This window comes from Macaca nemestrina, chromosome 13 (assembly GCF_043159975.1).
Source record: "Macaca nemestrina isolate mMacNem1 chromosome 13, mMacNem.hap1, whole genome shotgun sequence".
In the NCBI taxonomy this organism is placed as follows: domain Eukaryota; kingdom Metazoa; phylum Chordata; class Mammalia; order Primates; family Cercopithecidae; genus Macaca; species Macaca nemestrina.
In genome coordinates, this window is record NC_092137.1 from 49,091,820 (window position 1) to 49,112,653 (window position 20,834).

Here is a 20,834-nt window from a genome sequence, read left to right on the forward strand (position 1 = left end):
CAGATGGTATCAATACCCCTTGGGAAAAATCTTGCTGACATTGTAGTTTATCTTTTGGGGCCCTGAAGCCCTCATCTTTTTGCTTCTCTTGTTATACAGAGTTTGTAGGGAAAGCTTGTCATACAAGTTGCTGAAAATGATATCAAACACCTACTGTGTGCAATGCATTGTGCTCAACATAGTTTCTAGTGATGGTTCAAGCTTTCACAGCAGATGTTTGGGATATGTATTTTTATCCCATTTTACCACTGAGAAAAATAGTCTCGGAGAAGGTAAGGGATGTGCCCAGGGTCATGCGGCTTGTTAAAAGGTACAAAACTGTCTGGTTTCAAAGTTTCCTCCTGCATGCTCTGATTTCTAGCTGGTTTTCTAAAACATCTTTGTAGATGAACAATGAATTATTATATATAAGAAATGGGGTGCTATTTATGAGACAGAGTTTTGCAGTGCTTAACTCAAACATACCGTTCTCTATCCTTTTGGAAAACATTATGGTTCTGTATCAATAGTTAGAAAACCTAAACTGTAAGATCCCTACAAGCCTACTGTGCCTCCTTGACATAAGATGACACCCTATTATTTTGGTACCATCATCAGCAAGCCTGTTCCCTTTTCCCTGCTCCCTCTGACCATCCAGTGTGAGTCAGTCTTACTTTTTTTTTTTCCCCCAAAACTATGCTATCTGCCATTTCTAAGCTGATATTCCACCAGGAGGATGTGGCAGTGGAGGCGAGAACCCTCAGATATGGAAGGATCAGAATTTCTGGAGAGATACATTTTTTTTTTTTTAAAAAAGCATATTCAATACTATAATTTGGCTTTAGTCACGATACTTAAATTGTGGTGATAATGTGTATGTATTAGTCCATTCTCACACTGCTAATAAAGACATACCCAAGACTGGGTACTTTATAAAGGAAAGAGATTTAATTGACTCACAGTTCTGCCTTGCTGGGAGGCATCAAGAAACTTACAATCATGGTGGAAGGGGAAGCAAGCACATCCTTCTTCATATGGCAGCAAGGAGAAGTGTACAGCAAAGCTGGGGAAAATCCCGTTATAAAACCATCAGATCTCGGGAGAACTCACTATCATGAGAACATTATGGAGGAAACCACCTCCATGATTCAATTACCTCCGACCAGGTCCCTAACACGACAATTGGGGATTATGGGAACTACAGTTCGAGTTAAGATTTAGGTGAGGACACAGTGAAACCATATCATTTAAATAACATTAAAGGAATACATGAAATATCAGTTTATCAGAAAGGACCACGGATTAAAATTTTAAGAAGTATAGTAATTTACAACAAGTTTTGAAACATGAACATAAAGTGTCTTGCCTTTCTCAGAATATTTTAATTTTAACATGTGGCTATGACAAAGGAATGATGGGATTTCTACGGTGGGTCAGGTCAATGAGAGAAATGGGGGAGAGACATTTTAGGAGTCTCAATCAATTTAAGATCCTTCTATGACTCAATTTTGTATCCTTAATCTGATTGAGGGGTTTGTGCCTCATGGAGCAGGTTTGTCTTCATTCTCTTTGTAAATTATTACACTGTGCATATCTGCCTGGGAGATTTGCCTTCCACTTCCTTTGATAAACTGATATCTATCATTTTGGTCTCTCTATCAAAACTGAGGCAGATGCATTCTGTTCTAATATCCTGTGTCCTGTGCAGGATCCATCTGATGTTGGCTGTTATACTTCAAGTACACTGTCTCTCTGAGTAGAGACGCAGGAGTCTTAACAGTGATATGAGGATATCTACCACACCACACACCTGCCATAGCCACAGAGCAGTGGGGTTTGGGGATGGCACAGCTGAAAAGGGCAGAGGATATCAGAGTGGGATGGGGGGATAAGTGGATGGAAGAAAGGGGCCTCATATCTCCCATGGTGATAGAGTTCTTTGGATGAGACTTTGACCCCATAAGAGCTGACTGCAGTATCCTAGGGACGGGGTATGATCTTTGGATCACATCAGCCCAAATCCTAAACCCACTGGCACATAACAAGGACAAGCTGCCCACCTAGAAAGAGCAGGAGGTGGCTTTCTGTGATGCTAATGCCTTGGCTCACACTGTGGAACCTCCAAAGCCTATCTTTCTCCTTGGCCCTGATTCAGCCTTTTCTCAGCTCCTTGCTGAGTTACAGCTCTATGTCCTGTTGAAGTAGAATATAAAGATGGGCTGAGCTGCCTAGGCTTATGCAGCTTTCAGAGGCAGAGCTCAGGCAGGAGCATAGGTTGCTTGATACCTGATGCTGGAAGTTCCAGAGAATGTTCCCATTGCCAAGAAATGCCTACCATAGTGTACACATTCTGCCTAGTGGAGAACTTCACTTACCCATTAGGGTGAGGGCCTCAGTGCAGAGCTCCAAGGCTCATAAACTCCTTCAGAACCTCAGCTTTCGTCTGTTGACTCCCTGCCTTTGAAGCAGCATCACACAGGGGCTGGGAAGCCTGTCCCTGGAGTGAGGGGACCGACATTTGAATATCTACGTTTAAATTGCAAGTTGTAACATGGTAAAACCCCATCTCTACTAAAAATACAAACATTGGCCTGGGTGTGGTGTCAGTTGCCTGTAATCCCAGCTACTCAGGAGGCTGAGGCATTAGAATCGCTTGTACCTGGGAGGCAGATGTTGCCGTGAATCGAGATCGTACCACTGTGCTCCAGCCTGGGCGTCGGAGTGAGACCCTGTGTCAAAAAAATATAATACAATATGTAAATTGCAAGTTGTATAACCTTCAGCAGGTGATTTGTTTCCTTGGCCTTAGTTTTCCTATCTGTAATTTGCGAGTAATGGCAACATGATTATGAGATAATCCATGTAAACCATAAGGCACATAATTATCTCTTTAACTGTTACTTTTGTCAAATTGCTTTGTGGCAACCCACAGAGAGATATACTTGGCACTTAACAAACACAAAACCACAACCAAACACACATACACACAGACATACACACACACCACACACGTATACAAAACCTTCTACAAGTGACGGAGGTAGTGTGGGAGAAACTGTGTTGGGAACAGACCCTTAATTTGACAAACACAGAGTTAATAATATTCATGCTTATGTGATTTTAATACAATGAAGCACTGTCCCCTTCCAACGGAGTACACATTGTTCTATCTTCCTTGAAAGTATATTTTCCTAAAAGTAGCTTGGATTAGTGAGCAGGGGTCAGTGATAAGGAATCTCACTTAACTGGATATCCTGTTTGGGAACCATGTCTGATGTCCAGTTTCCTTACTCTACACCTCCCAACCCTTCGACCCTATCTACTATCTTGTTAATATTTACAGTTGCAGTTTGCTGTTCTGGTACAAAATGCCAGAAGTGTTCTCGAATTGCCTCATAAAATAAACTCAGTTTAGAAAGCCTTATTCCCTAAGGATTTATTAGCTCTTCACACTCTGGAAGCCTAAAGTTTTTTTGAGCCAGTTAGTTGTGCACCCAAACCAGCTGAGTAATTCTACCCTTGAGATAATAGGCCAGTTGGAGGCAAGAGTTTTTAAGCTGCCAACAACTTCCCCTTTGGCTTAAGGTCACGTGTGTGTGTGTGTTTGTGGTAGAGGTGGGTGCTACTTTTCCCAGGGTGTAGCCATCCACGTATGCCCTGAAAGTCCAAAGGCTGACCCAGAAAGCCCGAAGTTTTAACCACTAGATGTTGGGAATAGGGGTGGGGCAGACATTTCTACAAATTCATTGCCCAAAATGATTTCCAGTAAAATTTATAAATTTTATAAAAGCTCTATATGTGGTCAGAAGGAGGATGGGGGTAAAGAGGAAAGGTCACACGTGAAGAGTTAAATCCCAGTGAGAGGGAACCTTGCCAATGGTCTCAAGGGGCTGGATGAATAATTGAGCTGAGAGCAGAGAAGGACATGTCAGAGTGGGTTGGTCAGGGAAGACTTCATGTCATAAAAAGACAAGATTTTAGTGGACCTGCAAGCTTGGGTTTATTTGGACAGGCAAAGAGGAAGAGTAAACACTTTGAAGATTATTAAAAAGACCTCCCTTTGGTTTGGATTTCAGCCAGGCCTTGTCTGCCATTGTAAGGTGAAACTTACCGATTTTAGAACTATGTTCAGTTTTAGCTACATACACTCAGATCAAGCATCTGGGAACATAAGGAAAAAAGGAATTATCAGAAAGCTATCTCTATCTCTTCCTGCTTTTTACTCTCCCACCTAAGGCTTAAAAACTAAGTAACTAATGCTGGCTAAAGGAAAAATACTTGTAAGTTACGTATGTATTTAGTAGCAACCTATCTCCTGAATTTTTTGGGAGGTGGGGAGATCTTTCGACATCTGGAAAACATCCTCAGATATGGAAGTCAGCTCCAAAGACCTCTGAGGGCAAAGGAAAAGAGCTGCCACAAGGCTTGTCTGTGAGACGACTCTGCAGGAAACAATAGCAGGGCCATCTTCTGACCAGAATCTATTTTGAATTAGAGTTTTGTGAAAATTGAGGTTGCTGATGTGGCAAAGCCCAGGCAGGGGAGGAATGAGGGTGGAGGGAGGGAGTGCTGCTTGAAGCTGACATTCCGAAAAGTTCCCAAAAAGAGGAAGAATATAGCAGAATCTATAGTCTGAAGCCACTCAGTGTAGAAGCAGTCTTGCATCTCACTGATGACCCTGGAATATCAAGAAAAGGCTAAAAGATGTACATTTTGTTCTGTGTAGTGAGTTAGAAAAGAGTCGTAGAAAGTTCTATAAAAGTTGGTCAACAATGTTGATAAATCAAAGGGGAAGTTTCAGATGTCCACATCGGAGAGAAGGGAGTGGGCCCGTGCTGAGAGCTTACTGTTAGGTGCTCTTAGCCATGGTGTCATTTGGTCATCACAACTCTGGTGAGGGATTCTTACTCCATTTTTCCTTTGGGGAAACTCAGGCTCAGAGATACTAGGTAACTTGCTTGTAGTCAAATAGTAGCTGAGGAAGGATTTGAACCCACTTCTTAGGACATTAGAAATCATGTCACCATTTATGTAGAAACTTTGTTTTTCAATGATGTGCAGGACAGGTTTTGTTGTTCCACTTTGTGGATCCTCTTCCAGGCTGCTTGAAATAATGCCATCTGAGGACAGGCACTGGCTTGGTTTAACATGATTAATCAGTGCCTTGTGCCTCCTGATATTTAATAAATGTTTTCCAAGGCTAGAAGGGGAATGAGAAGTGGTAATTCATTTACAATGACTTGCACATAATAAGAATTCAATAAATGTTATCTCTTGATGATAATGAAGATGACTAAATAATCTCTGCCCAAAAGGATTTCCTCTGACAGACTATTGATTTCTGCCAAAGAATCAGCCTAATAGGATAAAGGTTGTCATCTCAGCATTGTTAGTTATGAAGCATTTATAAAATGAAGGTGAGGAAACAGGCTCTGTAGCCCAGACCTTAACTCCCTGTTCTGCTGTCTCCCAATAGTGCTAGAGGGCTCACCTCTTATGTAATGGAGGGAAAAGTATATCTATTAGTAGTTTTTGTTCTTTTAGGCAATGAGAAACATTAGAGGTTCTTCTCCTTCTAGAGCTAGGATAACTTTCTAAATATTCCTGTGGAAGTTTTCTTTAGGAATATACACAGCTTTTCAATTCTGCTGAGTGACAAATGTTCTCTTAGTAACAAGCTGTCCTTTTGCATAGCTGAAGCTCATCCTCACTTGACCAACCCCTCCATTCCTTTTGTGAAGACAAAATACTAGGCATAGTGAAGTTCCTATTTGCGGCTGAAGGAAGATGAGGGGACAGCATCTTTTAGCCTTGACTTCACACAACAACACCAGAAGGGGAATTAATTACCAGTTACATTGTGCTGAAAGTAATTGCTAGAAAACTTCAGAGTGGGGACAGAATTGATGCTTGGGATAAAGTGGTCAGGTAGGTTTCTTGGAGGACACAGTCCTGAACTAGTGGGGCCCAAAATAGTCCTCAAGGCAGATAAAATCCAGACTTAAACTGTCTGAATCTCAACTCTACCACTTACTAGTGACCTTGGAAGCTTTCTGCATCTTTCTGTGTATCAGTTTCTTCATTTATAAAATAGGAATAATAGTAACACCTACTTCATAGATTGTTTTGAGGATGAAATGAATTGGTATATCTCAAGTGCTGAAAACAGTGCTATATACCTAGTAAAAGTCGAATAAATATTAGGTAATTTTATTAAAGACTGGGGAGGTTTAGGTAGTCAGAGAGGAGAAACCAGATCTCAGAGGCAGGAAAGAGAATTTAGGTTAAATTTACCTTCCCTCCCAGCCGAGACAGGAGACCTGACTCTTCCCCTTCTCTGGTGACACAACCGAGGGCAAGATGTTTTCCTATTGACATCCCTGAAGACACAAGTGAGTGACTCTGGGAGGCTGCAAGCTGTTAAACAGTTTTCAGAAGAGCTTAGTTTGTTTTTTTGGAATATATTTGAACCTGGGGAAATGCTGGCCCTGAGGGGCACGTTTGTTTCTTGTAGAAAACATGGCTTGTTGGAATTTCAAAAGACTTGACTACTCAGCTTCACTCAAAGCCATGCTTGAGCCCAGCTATTGGTTTCCATATGAGACTTCAGGAAAGACCTGGGTCTCGCCCGAGGTTGGATCTGTTCTTAAGACACCATATGGGATCTTTTAAACATGCAATAGGCATTTATTGATCATCTTCAATGTGCCATGTTTCTGCCTTTGTGGAGCTCACAATTTATTAGGTGACATAGACAAGTAAAGAGGCAATTGCATTGTAATGTGACAAATGTTCTCATGTGAGAAGCGTAGGACACCATGGAAACAGTGGGAGATGCAGCTGGTCCAGTCCAGGATGATGGAAGAAGAAACATGTAAATGAAGACCCAAGGGAGGGCCAGGCATGGTGGCTCATGCCTGTAATTCCAGCACTTTGGGAGGCCAAGGTGGGCAGATCACCTGAGGTCAGGAGTTTGAGACCAGCCTGGCCAACATGGTGAAATGCTGTCTCTACTAAAATTACAAAAAATTAGCTGGACATGGTGACGCATGCCTGTAATCCCAGTTACTTGGGAGGCTGAGGCAGGAGAATCACTTGAATCCAGGAGACAGAGGTTGCAGTGAGCTGAGATTGGGGCACTGTACTCCAGCCTGGGCAACAAGAGTGAAATTCTGTCTCAAAAGACCTGGAGGAGGAGGATTTAGCCTAAAGCTGAGGGGTTTGGGGAAAGGGTGGGAGTGTGGAAAGTAGAAGGAATGTCTATGAGGCTGTGAGTACTGACCTGCTGATGTGGGCCAAGGTTAATACTGTGTGTGCATAGATGCATATGTGTTATATATATGTGTAAGGGGAAAGAAAGATGAGATGGGGTGGGGCAGTTTAGGATAGTCAAGAAAGACCTGATCTGGATTAAGGAGGAAAAAGTCAGTTTTTGTGATGTCTTGCTGGCCAACTTTGGGTAAGTCCCTTCACTTATACGGATCTTGTAAAATGGAGAGAGTAATAATATAAATCTGGCCTATTTCCTAAGGCTATCTCATAATAGTACATCTGAAAGAGCTTAAAACATATAGTAGTACACATATTTAAGGAATTATCATTGTCATGTTACTATTTCATTTAGGAATCATGTTATGATTTCATTTAGACTATAAATCTGTAGTACTAGGAATATGTGAATGTGAATGATTAGGAATCATCATTATGAAGAGTATCTTTAATATTTACACTACTATCATTAGAGGCAGAGAAGTAGAGCCTCTGTTTATGATGGTGGGTGGTGTTTGTAAATGGTCGACCAAGCTGTCCATTCCTCCTGCCCCCACTTCCTCCACCTACTTATACACAAAGGTGGTGACAGAATATATTAAAAAAATGGAGGCTGTGTTTCTCCAAATCCAATTTATAGAACAGCAATTCTTGTGATTACTTTTTCATTATTGGTTTATAGTTATTACTTGGTCAGATGGGTCAGGCAATGGCGGGAGCATTGTGGATGGTGGAATAATATGTTACAGCAGGGAGACTTCCCTGCAGAGGGATGATGGGCAGGACTTCAAAGACAAGCTCCAGAAATAGGGCATATGGAAGCCAATCTGGTTGTCAGAAAAGTCTATTAATCTTCCATTCTGACTGGAAGGCCACAATGTGAACTTGGCACATTATTCTCTTTCTCAAAGCCTCAGTTTCTTTATCTTTAAATTGGAAATAATAATACCAATTTCATATATAATAAGTATGTCAGATTTTATATAACTCATCAATAAATGACAGAACCAGTGAGATGACATAACTGGCTTACAGGATAATTCAAAGAACCACATGTAATATAGGCAATAAGGAATGCCGAAATGAATGTACAAATAAGTGCAAGCTGAGTCTATTAAAAGGCAACAATCGATTGCATTCCGCTGGGCAGATTCATTTGCATTTCAATGTATGAAAGTTATTTGCATCGTTGTCAGTTTTCTGCATTTTACAGTGTTGGGGAATAGCTAAAAATAATCATAACCCAGATTATGGCTTGTTTTCCATTTATAATACTCAGTAATCTTTTTGGTCCATTTTAGTCTTTTTTACAATTTTCCCTCACTTAATTAAGTAGAGATAATGCATACAGAGTGCTTGACAAAGAGTAAGTGCTCAATCAACGCTAGCTATTATAAAAATCATTTAAATAATAGTAATAATAAAATTTTTCTGCACTGCTGGCAGAGTTATCTCTCCAAAGTACAGCTTTGGTCATGATAGCTTCTTCTCACATTCAGTGACTCATCATTGTCTCTGAAATAAATTCCACACTTCTTAGCTAGATATTTAAAGTTCTTTGATCTGTCTCCATCTAAACTTGCCAGTTTATTTCCTACACATAACTCTTTGCAAGGTCTGTCATGATGCCTAGAATTTCACCATTTGGGATCAATCTTTTTTGATATTGAAGAGTTTGGGGTCTTTAGGTGCTGCCTCTGTAGATGCAAATGTCACCAAGATAAGATTTTGCCCAGAAATGATCTGGCAGCAACATAGTCACCCAAATTAGCAAGTGTATTAGTATGCTTGGGCTGCCATAACAAAATGTTTAAGCTTGGGTGGCTTAAACAACAGACATTATTTTTCTCACAGTTCTAGAGGCTGGGAAGTCCATGATCAAGGTGCTAGCTGATTCGGTTTCTCATACTGGCTCTCTTCTTATGCAGATAGCCATCTTGTTGCTGTGTCCTCACATGGCCTTTCCTCTGTGCATGGGCAGGGAGAGATTTCTGATGCTTCTTCCCCTTTTGATAAGGACCCCAGTCCTATCATATTTAGGCCCCCACCCTTATGACCTCATTCAACCTTAATTACCTCCCTCAAGGTCTTATCTCCAAATACAGTTACATCAAGGGGTTGGCATTTCAACACGTGAAGTTTGAGGGACACAATTCAATCTATACAGCAACATACTAGAAGATAGAGTGTAGTCAAGAATGGAGACTGGGGGCTGAGTGCAGTGGCTCACATCTGTAATCCCAGCACTGGGAGCCAAGGTGGAAGGATCGCTTGAGCCGAGGAGTTCAAGACCAGCCTGGGCAACATGGCAAAATTCTATCTCTACAAAAAATACAAAAACTAACTGGGCATCATGGCACATGCCTGTGGTCCCAGCTACTTGGAGGCTGAGGTGGGAGGATCACTTGAGCCCAGGAAGATGAGGCTGCCGTGAGCCGTGATTGTGACACTGAACTCAAGCCTGGGTGACAAAGTGAGACCCTGTCTCCAAGGGAAAAAGAAAAAAAAGAGAGAGAGAGAAACTGGGAAGGCTGACTTCACCATTGCTCCACAAAATTATTCTGCTGAATTTTCTTTGTGATGAGATCAACACACTCTTACTTGGAGGATTCTGAACCTGACTCCCATACCCCAGAACAGGAATCCTAGCTGGGGAAGATGAAGTGTGGGATTGGGTTCTCTTCTGCCACTCCCTCAGCCTCCAGTGGGTGTCTCACTTAAGCTGAAAACTGGGGACAGCTGCCTAGGACTGGCTGAGATTTTCACTGGAAGACAAACGCCCAGAAATGCTACTACGTTCTCTTAAAAAATTCTTCAGGTTCTGTAGTTTGCTCTTTTGAGTGGCTAAAACATATGATTTTCTTTGTTCATACATTTGATTTTTGTCCAGTTGTGTTTATTTTAAAGTTTTCCATTCATACCACTCTTTAGGGACATTATAGGACATCATTTGGCTTAATTAAAACATCTAATCCATCACAACGCTAATAGGTTACAAAAACTGCAAAATAGATGCATGATTTAGGGGTAGCAAAACACTTGGAATTAACTAATGAAGTGTTCGATTTGGGAAAAGTATTTTATTTTTCAAAGTGTGTTATGTGCCAAACTCAATTACTAAGGTTTACAGGAAGACATTTAGGTAATTTCAGAAGCAATTTCAGTAGATACTATCATATGAAATTGTCTGCTGAGTGGGTAGATATCACTTTCTGTTATTATGGTTTGTTTATTGGGAGCCAAGTGGGATGAGAGTGTTAAGTGGGGTGCACATGACGTTGAGGCAGTGAAACATAGTAAAAAAGAAAAAGCAACTGGATTTGGAGGCTAATAGACCAGAGCTTGTCACTAACTAGCTCTGTGACATTGGTTAAGTCCCTTAATTTTCTAGGCCACAGTTGACTTATCTGTAAAAATAATTGTTGATGACCTCTAAAGTTCTGTAGTAATTAGGATAGTTTTAGCTGTTGTAATAAACTCTGCAATTCCAGTGGCTCAATCCGATAGAAATAAACTTAAAAATACTTTTGACTGTTGAAGTTTTTTTCTTTTGAAAATGAAATTTTAAGTTGAAGTATGGGATGCATGCTGAAAAATGCACAAATCAAAACTGTGTAGCCCAGCTAACTTATGAAAAGGTGAATGCTCTTGTAACAGCATCCCAGGAACATTTTCTATAGCTCTCCAATCACTCCCCCTCCAAATTCTTCAAAGCAACCACCATCCCAACTTTGAAAATCATAACTTAGTTTTGCTAGTGCTCATATACTGTATAAATGAAATCATGTATTGCCATTGATATGCATAAAGTATGTATACTTTTGTGTTTAGCTTCTCTGAAAGAGCTATAATCAGATTCATACATACTGTTATATGTAGCAGCAATTCACTAATTTTGATTGTTCTGTAGTATTATATGAATACACCAAAATTTATCCATCCTCTGTTAATGGATATTTGGGTTTTTATGAATAATGCTGCTATGAACATTCTCAGACATTCATTTGGGGTTGTGTGTGTGTGTGTGTGTGTGGTCCATTTCTATTGGTACAGATTTAGGCGTTGCATTGTTAAAAAAAAAAAAAAAAAAAAAAAAAAAAAAAAAAAAAAGCACTAACAGATTTCAGAGTGGTTATGCGAGTTGATTCTTCCAACAGCGGGATATGAATGTTCCTGTTCCTCCTCATTCTCACCAGTGCTTGGTGGTGTTGACCTTTCTAATTTTAGCTACACTGATGGGAATAAAGTGACATCTCATTGTATTTTTAACTTACATTTCCATAAGGAGCTCATAAGGTTAGGTAAATTTCATATGTTTAAAAGCCATTTGAATATTCTTTTTGTTAAGTGACTGTGTAAGCTCCTTACCTATTTTTATATTAGGTTGTTTATTATTTAGCAATCCAATATAAAAATAGGCATTCCTTATCTATTTTGCGTATGAGCTGTTTGTCAGCTCTAAGACACTGTATTATTTTAATTTTTACTGAAAACGGCAGTGAATGCTAAATGTCCAGCTTTACAATAAATACAGTAATGGCAACTCACACTAAAACAAAACACACTTCCGATAGCCATTATTTTTCTGTTTAGGACAATTTTAAAATCTCTTTGGTTAAAAAAACAGGAATGTACGTATACAAAGGCTCAAAATAGGCCATCCTTTTAAACAGAAAGGCAAATGATTCACAGAAGACTATGAATAGAACATGTAACTAGTTGACACAGATCTAATAGGATTTGTTAGTCAGTCACATCTAACACATCTGAAGTGTTCTTGTATGAAGTATCACATGAAGAAAAGAAGACTTTATCGGTATCTAAAAAAGTAGGTTTGCTCATGGACAATCTGACAAGTTACCAGAAAAAGTGTTTCCTGAGACATAAGGAAATGCAACATGATCTTCTTAAACCTTTTAGTTCAAGTCTTTCCACTCAATAAAATAGTAGAGGATCTGAAACTGAGAAAATATATTTGAGTACAAACAGCTTGTGAAACTCAACACTGTTTTTGCATCATTAGAGGGTTTTACTGAACAACCAACTTGTCTGCTCGGTATGCATTTCAGATGTGAGAGACACTTCTCTGAACAGGAGCCTGTACTGTCTTCAATCCTGTGCATCGAGTGTCTACCACAGGCAAACAGTTTTCTCCCTATTTTGTAGTAATGCAATCTTCCTATTAGCAAAAAGAGGTAACCAGCCCCTGTAGACTGAAGGGACCAGAGTCACAGGATAAGGATTTCCTCTTAATTTTTATTTTGATGTTTGAACTCCTGATGCAACATTCTAGAACAGGGTGTCAGGACCTGCTATGCCCAAGGGACTGACAAAGGAAAAAGCTCTGTTTATTTTGTGTGATTTGATGGACAGATGAAAAACTTAACACACAATAACAGAAGTTGGTTGTTAATAAATCACATCCTAGTCTTTCAGTACTTCCGTAAGCAGATGACATTTTCAGTTTTCTAGCTCTTGTAGTTTTAACACTGCAACATCAATGATGCATATGTCCAGAATCAGTTAAAAAGACTGTCAAATTATTTTATTTTATCTATTTTTTTCACTGTCTCTTGGTCCCAAGTGTATCAGAAGGATTACCTTTTGGCATTCTCCGCTATTGCGCGTTGGGGTGCTCTCGATTGTCCCTGTGTTTTGTGGGCCGGTTGGGAGAGGGAGCATGGGAAGGATGTGCCACTGTGTGGAGGTTGTGAGTCACTGGGATGCCTCCAAGGATGATCCCTTCCTTGGCTGCAGGGAGAGCTCCTGGAGCCACGCCCACGATGCCTGGCAGATACCTGTATGTGGCACCATTGAGCTCGAGATGAATTGCTTGCTGTTCTATTACTGACCAAGGCGCTGATGTGACAAAGAATTCCTTGTTCACACAGTTTCTTAAGCTTTCTGAATGCAACCTGTGATGGCTCAGCAGATCTCGGTGGCAGCTGCCTCTCATCTCCAGCGACGCCTGCTTTCTGTACCAGGCAGTATGGGGAGTACAGATGAAATTTGGTACATCTTTCAACGGACCCTGAATAAAGCTAAAGGGCTCTGATTCCTGCATGTCGAGGGCTGCCCCTCTATCCTGCTTTCCTTGGGGGCCTGTCCTAAGGCTTTCTTGTCCACCAAGTTACCACGGGCTGCCTTCACAAGGAATTCTCCCTCCCTCATCTGATTTATAGTAAAGTCATTGGTGAGGTTGTGGTTATGTTCACTGAAACTGCAGTGCATGGAGAGGTGGTCACTCTGATACAGCAAATCCTGCAGGGCATAGACCCTCTGCAGGCCCAGGGGCTGCTCTATCCCATCCTGCAAGTAGGGGTTATAAAATAAGACACTGAATCCGAAGGCCTTGGCTTGAACTGCAATCGCCTACTCCGTGCCACTGAAGCGGATGAGGCCCAGCGTCTTCCCAGGGATGCTGGCCGCTCCTGATCCACCTCTGCTCCATGCTCTGTACCTGCGTGCCTTCCCGCAGTGCCTAGTATAGCCACAGTTCCTCTGGTACAGATTGAGAATGTGGCAGATGGTGGAGTTGGCTGTTTCTTCCTTGGCTCGGAACGGATGTTGCACACAGCAATCCCGAGCTCACAGGCAGCCTTGATGTCCACATTGTCATGGCCAGTGCCTATCCGCAACAGTCACTCTCAGGGCCTTGAACTTCTCCAGGTCCTCCCTGGCGAAGGTGATTTTGTGGCATGTCATGGCGCCCACGGCTTCATTTAAAACCTTATGGTGGATCTCCTGCGTGGACTGTACATAAGAGAAGGCCACAGTGGCCAGGTCCTTCAGAATGGGCATGTCCACGGTGCAGTTGCGGTGGTCCAGCAGCACCACAGGGGGTGTGGTGCCCGGGGCCGTTCAGGACCTGGGGGCGGATACCTTCAGATTCTGTCCAATCACTGCCTCTTGACCTTGTGCTTATCCACAAGGGCCATTCTTATGGAACTGTGCAAATCTCAGATCAACAGGCAAAGCAATCCTGTAAGAACTTAGAGGAACTCGCGGGAGTCTGCGTGCATGACGCCACTATGAACCCAATATAAACCTGTCCACTAACTCTGTAGCCTGATGTGATTTTTCTCTCTCCTTCACTTTGAATGTCCTAAAGATTTTGCTTTGTATTACTCTAGAGCTCATATATATTCACATTATTTTATCCTCATTGAAATTTGTACCCTATGGTACTATAAAATACCCTTCCCTGACTTGTTAAATACTTCTTAGCCTGAATTTAATTTTGTATAATATTCAGATTGTGATTTTCTTCTTTTTGTATGCATTTGCCTAACATGCTTTTGTACATTCTATTATTTTCAGCTTTTATGAGAATCTATATTCAGCACAGAATTCAATTTTATGTTGTGGTATATTCTGTATGTCTTTATAAAGAGGTGGGTTTAACTCTTTCACATTTATTAGTATAACAAATATAACATCCCAATCTTCTATTTCTTTATTTAGTACCTATTGATTTTCTCCTATGGCCAATGGATAGAATGAGGGCATATCTTTTCCTCTCTGTTTCCTGCTCTGCCTCCTGGTACTACAATTATATTATCTTCTTACTATTTGCTTTTGTATTGTTCTATATAATTAGGTCTTTGATTTGATTTTTTTAAAGCTTATCCTTTATCCTCAGCAGAATCACTGTATCTACCATGCCTCTCATCTTTTTTTCTTCCTCTCTTGATTTTTGTTATAATAATTCTACATTGTCAGGGCATATAACATTCGCATTTTGTTCTGTCACTTCACTTGGCATTTGTTTTAAGTTTGGTAATCCATTTAAGCAAAGGGGTCTTTGTTTTACTTGTCTTTTTGTCATAACTTTTCTAGTAATCTTTTGGTTGGATGGCGTTTGGCTTCTAGTAGATTCCTCTTGCAAATAAGAGGGCTTATGCAAATAATCCAATTTGTCCATTTTATTTAAACCTAAATCACAGTTTCAAAGAATATAAAAATCCTTGGATCTCACCTTCTTTTCAGAAGGTTTCGTAGGTGTTGTGCTACTCTCTTCTACCACTGAACATTGCTACAAAGAAATGTGAGGCCAGGCTATTTTCCCTCTTGACTTTGTGACTCTATTGTTGTTGTTGTTGTTGTTTAACCTAGACAGTTGCCTAACTAGAAGTGATGTGTTTTGTGATTGGTTTGGGGAGTGTATTTGACTTTCTCAGGCTGTTCTTAATTGGAAGTGGGTGGGGAGGGTTGCAGGGATGGAGGAGAACACAGAATTAAGGAAGCTGATAGTTCTTGACTAAGTCCTAGCTGTTTGGGCCAGTTCCTACAGGGGTTGTTATTTGGTTCCCTGGTCACTGCAGAGTGTAGGTCATAGTTGTGTTTGTATATATGGTCTTGATATTGTCCATTTGTATATTAAGTCTTTCAGTTTTTCTTTGCTCTTTTTTGGACATTCTCATTCTTTATTCTGGATATCCTTTAACTGTCTTCCATATCAATTTCCTTCTCTGAAGTCTTTTAAACTTTATTTCCACTTTTTTTTTTCTTTCCTTCATGTCTCCTTTTTATGTCTCATACTGTGTTAACTGGTGTTTATTTTCCCTTTTGCTCCTTCTAATTTTGCTTTTATTTCTGTGAGGGCTCTATTTTTTTTTCTTCTTTTCTGAATGCTTCCAGCCCATAATTAGCTCTTCCTGTTTTGCTCTTTCTTCCTTGAGTTCTTGCATATGAGCTTTGTGTTCATGTCTAACAGAGAACATTGTTTTTTAGTTCTTTTAAATTTCTATTACAATTTTCCTTTTCTCCGTGGCACTGTTCTATATTCTTTGCTTTTCTTTAGAAAGCATTTGCTTTTCTTTATTCTTTTCTTTTTTCTCCTCTTACCTTTGTATAAATTCTATGCTTTTTTAAAAAAATTACTCAGCTTTAAAAGAGGCAAACATTTCTTGACCCACTAGATGTGTAAGGGAGGAGCAAGGCTATTCAGATTAGTTATTTTTTTCTATGATCCAGGATTTTGTGTATAATTTCATTTAGTCTTCACTCAATGAAGATAGCTCTATTACTTTTAATTTACTATTATTTTAAATACATTTCTCTATCTTCTTCTGATGCCATAGACACAGATGGAAAACATACGTTTCTTCATTTATCCCAGCTTCCCCTGTTTCTTGGATCTCACAGGTATACCCTCAGTTTGCATATCCCTGTTCTTCCTATTACAAACTAAAATTGGCATCACAGTGTGTGCCCCTCACTTTCAAGGAGTATATGTTGTTTCACACTTTTTGGAAGCTGCAGTTTAGTCTTTCTCTCTGGAATCTGTTTTCCGGCTCCTTCCTGCATGGCCTCTTCTAAATTACAGTTGTTGTTTGCAGCTCTTGAATTTTTGTAGGGAGAGGTGGTGTGTATATCGGTGTCTGTCTGTGCTGCTATCACAGAATACTTGAGACTGGGTAATTTATAGATGATGGAAATTTGTATCTCATAGTCTGGAGTCTGGGAAGTCTAGGATCAAGGCACTGGCAGGTTCAGTGTCTGGTGAGAGTCTGGTCTCTCTGGTCTCTGCTTCCATGATAGCTTTTTGTTGCTATGCCCTCTGGAGGGGACTAATGCTGTGTCCTCACATAGCCAAAGAAACAAAAGGGCAAAAAGGGTCAAATGCTGTATAAAGCCCCTTTAAAGGCCTTAATTTCATTCACAAAAGAGGAGCTCTCATGACCTAATCACCTCCTAAAGGCTTTACCACTTAATACTGCTGCATTGGAGATTAAGTTTGAACATGATATTTGGAGGCACACAGACTTTCAAACCATAGCATTTCACCCCTGGCCCCCCAAAGTTGAAGTCTTTCACATAATCAAAACACATTCTTTCTATCTCAGTAGCCCCTAAAGTCTTAACTCATTGCAGATTGAATTCAAAAGTCTGAAGTTCAGAGTCTTATCTAAATATCATCTAAATCAGATATGGCTGAGACTCAAGGTATTATTCATTCTGGGGCAAATTCCCCTCCAGCTGTGAGCCTATGAAATCAAACAAGCTATATGCTTCCAAGATACAATGTTGGAACAGGCATAGGATAGACATGCTCATTCTAACTGGGAGAAATAGGAAGGAAAAAAGGGGTAACAAGTCCCACGTAAGTCTAAAACCTAACAAGGCAAACAGCATTAAATCTTGGGGCTCAAAAATAATCTCTGACTCCATGTCCTAATTTTTAGATACTTGGATGGGGATTGTGTTCCTAAGGCTTCAGGGGACTCTGTTCCATGGCATTGCTGGGTACAGTCCATGCTATAGCTCTCATGGGTTGAGGCCTAGAACCTGTAGCTCTCTTGGGCTACACTTGGACATTGGTGGATCTACAGTTGTTCAGTCTTGGGGGAAGCCACACCCCTAAGGCTTCATAGGGAATCCCCTTAGTGGAGGCTCTCTGCAGTGGCCCTGACCCCATAGCTGTAATGGGCATTGCCTTAATGGGGATGCTCTGTGGTGGCCCATCTCTGTGGAAGTTCTCTGCCTGCGCCCCAGCTCTCTCCAAGGCACCATTTGGAATCTAGGTGGTGGTAACCATGCCTCCTCAACTTGTGCACTCTGCACCTGCAGAATCAGTACCTTGTGGACACCACCAAGGCTTATAGCTTGTGCCCTCTGGAATGGCAGCCCAAGCCACACCCAGGGTAGCTAAGGATTGCTACATTAGCATGTGTGGAGCAGAAACTTGGGGTGGCTCTAGGCAGCAAGTCCCAAGTCCCATGCTACCCTGGGCTCGCCCCTTGAAACCATTCTGCTTTCAAAGCCCTGGTACTCTGACCTATGGTGAGAGTGGTAGCCTCAAACATCTCCAAAATACCTTTCAGGTCATTCTTCCATCATCTTGATGAAAGCACCCAACTTTCTTCTATTTATACTAATCTCCCTATCAAAATGTTTGCTTAGCTACATCCTTGGTGTTCTCTCCAGAATGTGTTTTCTCATTTTTACTTTACAGGCTGAGAATTTCCCAATTAAGTTCAGCATCCCTTTTGGTTAAAAATTGTGCCTTTAGTTTTTCTCTTTCTGCATTTTACTATAAGTAGTGAAGTAACAGCCATGCAGCCCCTTCAATACTTTGTTTAGAGATTTCTTCTGCCCAGTATTCTAGTTCTTTACTCTTAAGTTTCATCTTCCACAAAACACTAGGACAAAGACACCATTCAGTCAAGGACACAATTCGGTCTATGCCACTTTATAACAAGGATGGCCTTTCGTTCAGTCTCCAATATCATATGTTAATACTTATTTCCATCTAAGACCTCATTAGAATGGTCTTTAGTGTCTTTATTTCTACCAACATTCTGTTCACAACCACTTAGATAATCTGAGAGAAATGAGGCTTTTTCTACAACTCTCCTCTTCTGAGCCCTCACCAGAATCTCCCTCAATGCTCCATTCACAGCAATTCAGGCTTTTTCTTGCCTGTTCCTCCAAACTCTTCCAGCCTCTGCCCATTACCCGGTTCCAAAGGCACATCCATCCACATTTTTAGTTATTTATTATAACAACATCCCACACTCAGTATCAGTTTTTATCCTAGTCTGTTGTGTTACTATAACAAAATGCTCGAGACTGGGTAATTTATAAATAACAGAAATCTATTTCTCACAGTGTGGAGGCTGGGAAGTCTGAGATTAAGGCACAAGTAGGTCTGATGCTTGGTGAAGGCCCAGTCTTTGCTTCGAAGATGATGCTTCGTTGCTGTGTTCTCACATGATAGAAGCTGGAAGGGCAAACTAGGCCAAGCTAGTTTTCTCCATTGAAAAATGTTCCTAATCCTATTCACAAGGGAGGAGCCCTCATGACCTAATCACCCCCTAAAGCCCCCACCTCTTAATACTGTTGCATTGGAGATTAAGTTTCAGCATGAATTTTGGAGGGACACAAACATTCAAGGCAGGGATCTGAGGTTTTAACTGTCTTCCAGTTTTGCTGAAAGTGGATTTTCTTTTTGTTTCTCTTTGTTCTTGCCACTTTTGCATAATTTTGTATCTTTTTTTTTTTTTTTTGGCAAGACAATTAGTAGGAAATGTTGCAATCTCTGAGAGTAGGAAATGTTGCAGCCTCCTCTGAGATCAAGATGGGACCACTATGCTCCTGCCACTCTTTGCCATCATGTTCAAATGATCATTTCAAGGTTCCCGTAGGAGGGCCAGGGAATGATGGCATCTGGCAGTGACTAGGAACGTCCCTCAGCGTGGCTGACTCAGAAGAAGAAAGTCTACCACTCCTGTGACTAGAAAATTTCCCTCTCTCATTTTTCTCTACTTCAGCTGGCATTTAAGTGATCACATCCATAGTCTTCATTTTTAAAAATCTGATTTATAAGATGTAACAATCTATTGTTTTCCCCTAGAAAAAAAAGTAATATTCTCTTTAACTTTTTGCTGTTAAATGGTAGAAAACAGACTACAAATCAGTGTTTGAGATAACATTTTGGGGAAAACCTGGGAATAAAGTTTGAACTTTGGTCATGCTTGATTGGTAGCAATGATAGTGAAAATATTTTATGATTTTTTTTCCTTGAATCAGCTTTTCTTATAAAATTATCTCAGATCTAGCCTGAAAAGAACAATGAAGAGATGAAGAGAAAGATGAAAGTAATCTATGGTATGTGATTTTTGAGAGGCTCTTGAAAACCCCCCTGGTCAAAAATGTGTCCTACGTGGGCTTTTCTTCCTGCTTGACTTTGCAAGGATAGCAATGAATTCCTTTGAGCCTCCTCCTGCAGTCCTTTTTCAAAATGCAGATTTTCACAGGTGAGGCAATGCACCAAGGACACGATTTTAACCAGCAGTGAGCTGATGATGAGCCTGTCTTCTCGTCTGATTCACACAATGGTTTTTTGAACAAGATTTTCCCAAGAGTTTTTTGGCTCTTCCCTCAAGGGTGACAGCCACATTTTGTGACTGATATTGGATTAGCCCATCAATCCAATGGATTAAGCTATAATGCCAAGTTTGGCAACAAAGATGGGGTTGAATACTTTTACCTCTCTCCTTGTCGGGTTTGCGGTTTCATCTGCCTTCTGCTCAGGTGATTGGTCAAAGCCTGAGACTTTGATTAGCTTCAAAGGGAGGGGTGGAGTGGGGTTAATTATGTCTAAAAAGATCAGCACCCAATCTTTTTACCCTTTTTAATGGTCTCAGCTGTTTATCTCATTCGCACTTGTTAGTATGAGTATCTTTGTTGTAATATTTAGAAAAGGGAGAGAGTAAATAGGGGTCCTTTCTTTGACCTTGAACATTGATCCAACTCAGCCTTTAATTAGAGCTATGCACAAGCATAGAGCATTCTTATGCAGCTGAGAATAAAATGGTACCCTGATTTCCATTCTGCATTTGTTTTCTGTGAATACCTTCCTAGAACTTTGTTGGGAGGGACTAGGGGTAATTAACTGGGCAATATGAGGTCATTCTCTGGTTTCTGACCAAAATATTATTATATGTAATAATGGCAGCTGATACTCTCATCTAAACTTCTAAAGTAATCTCATTGAGAAATTGAGAAATAAAGACCAAGGGCAGGAAATGCTCTGTAGAAACGGGGGTAAGCCCACCAGCTGAGCGAGAAAGGAGTCCTGG

General features: G+C 40.6%; 2 long non-coding RNA genes and 1 pseudogene across 2 annotated transcripts in view; 1 reads left to right on the plus strand and 2 right to left on the minus strand.

Annotated features, from left to right (window-relative positions):
- The window catches only part of LOC105465007 (uncharacterized), a 400,763-nt gene that overhangs the window by 53,486 nt on the left and 326,443 nt on the right, over positions 1-20,834 (plus strand). The gene's annotated exons all lie outside the window — the stretch shown is intronic.
- Positions 971-4,142, minus strand: LOC139358035 (uncharacterized). Its single transcript, XR_011612248.1, has 4 exons — positions 4,091-4,142; positions 2,639-2,708; positions 2,355-2,476; positions 971-1,042 (listed from the first exon to the last, which is right to left on the minus strand). It is a non-coding gene; the product is annotated as an uncharacterized lncRNA (long non-coding RNA).
- Positions 12,789-14,186, minus strand: LOC105465422 (C-terminal-binding protein 2 pseudogene; annotated as a pseudogene).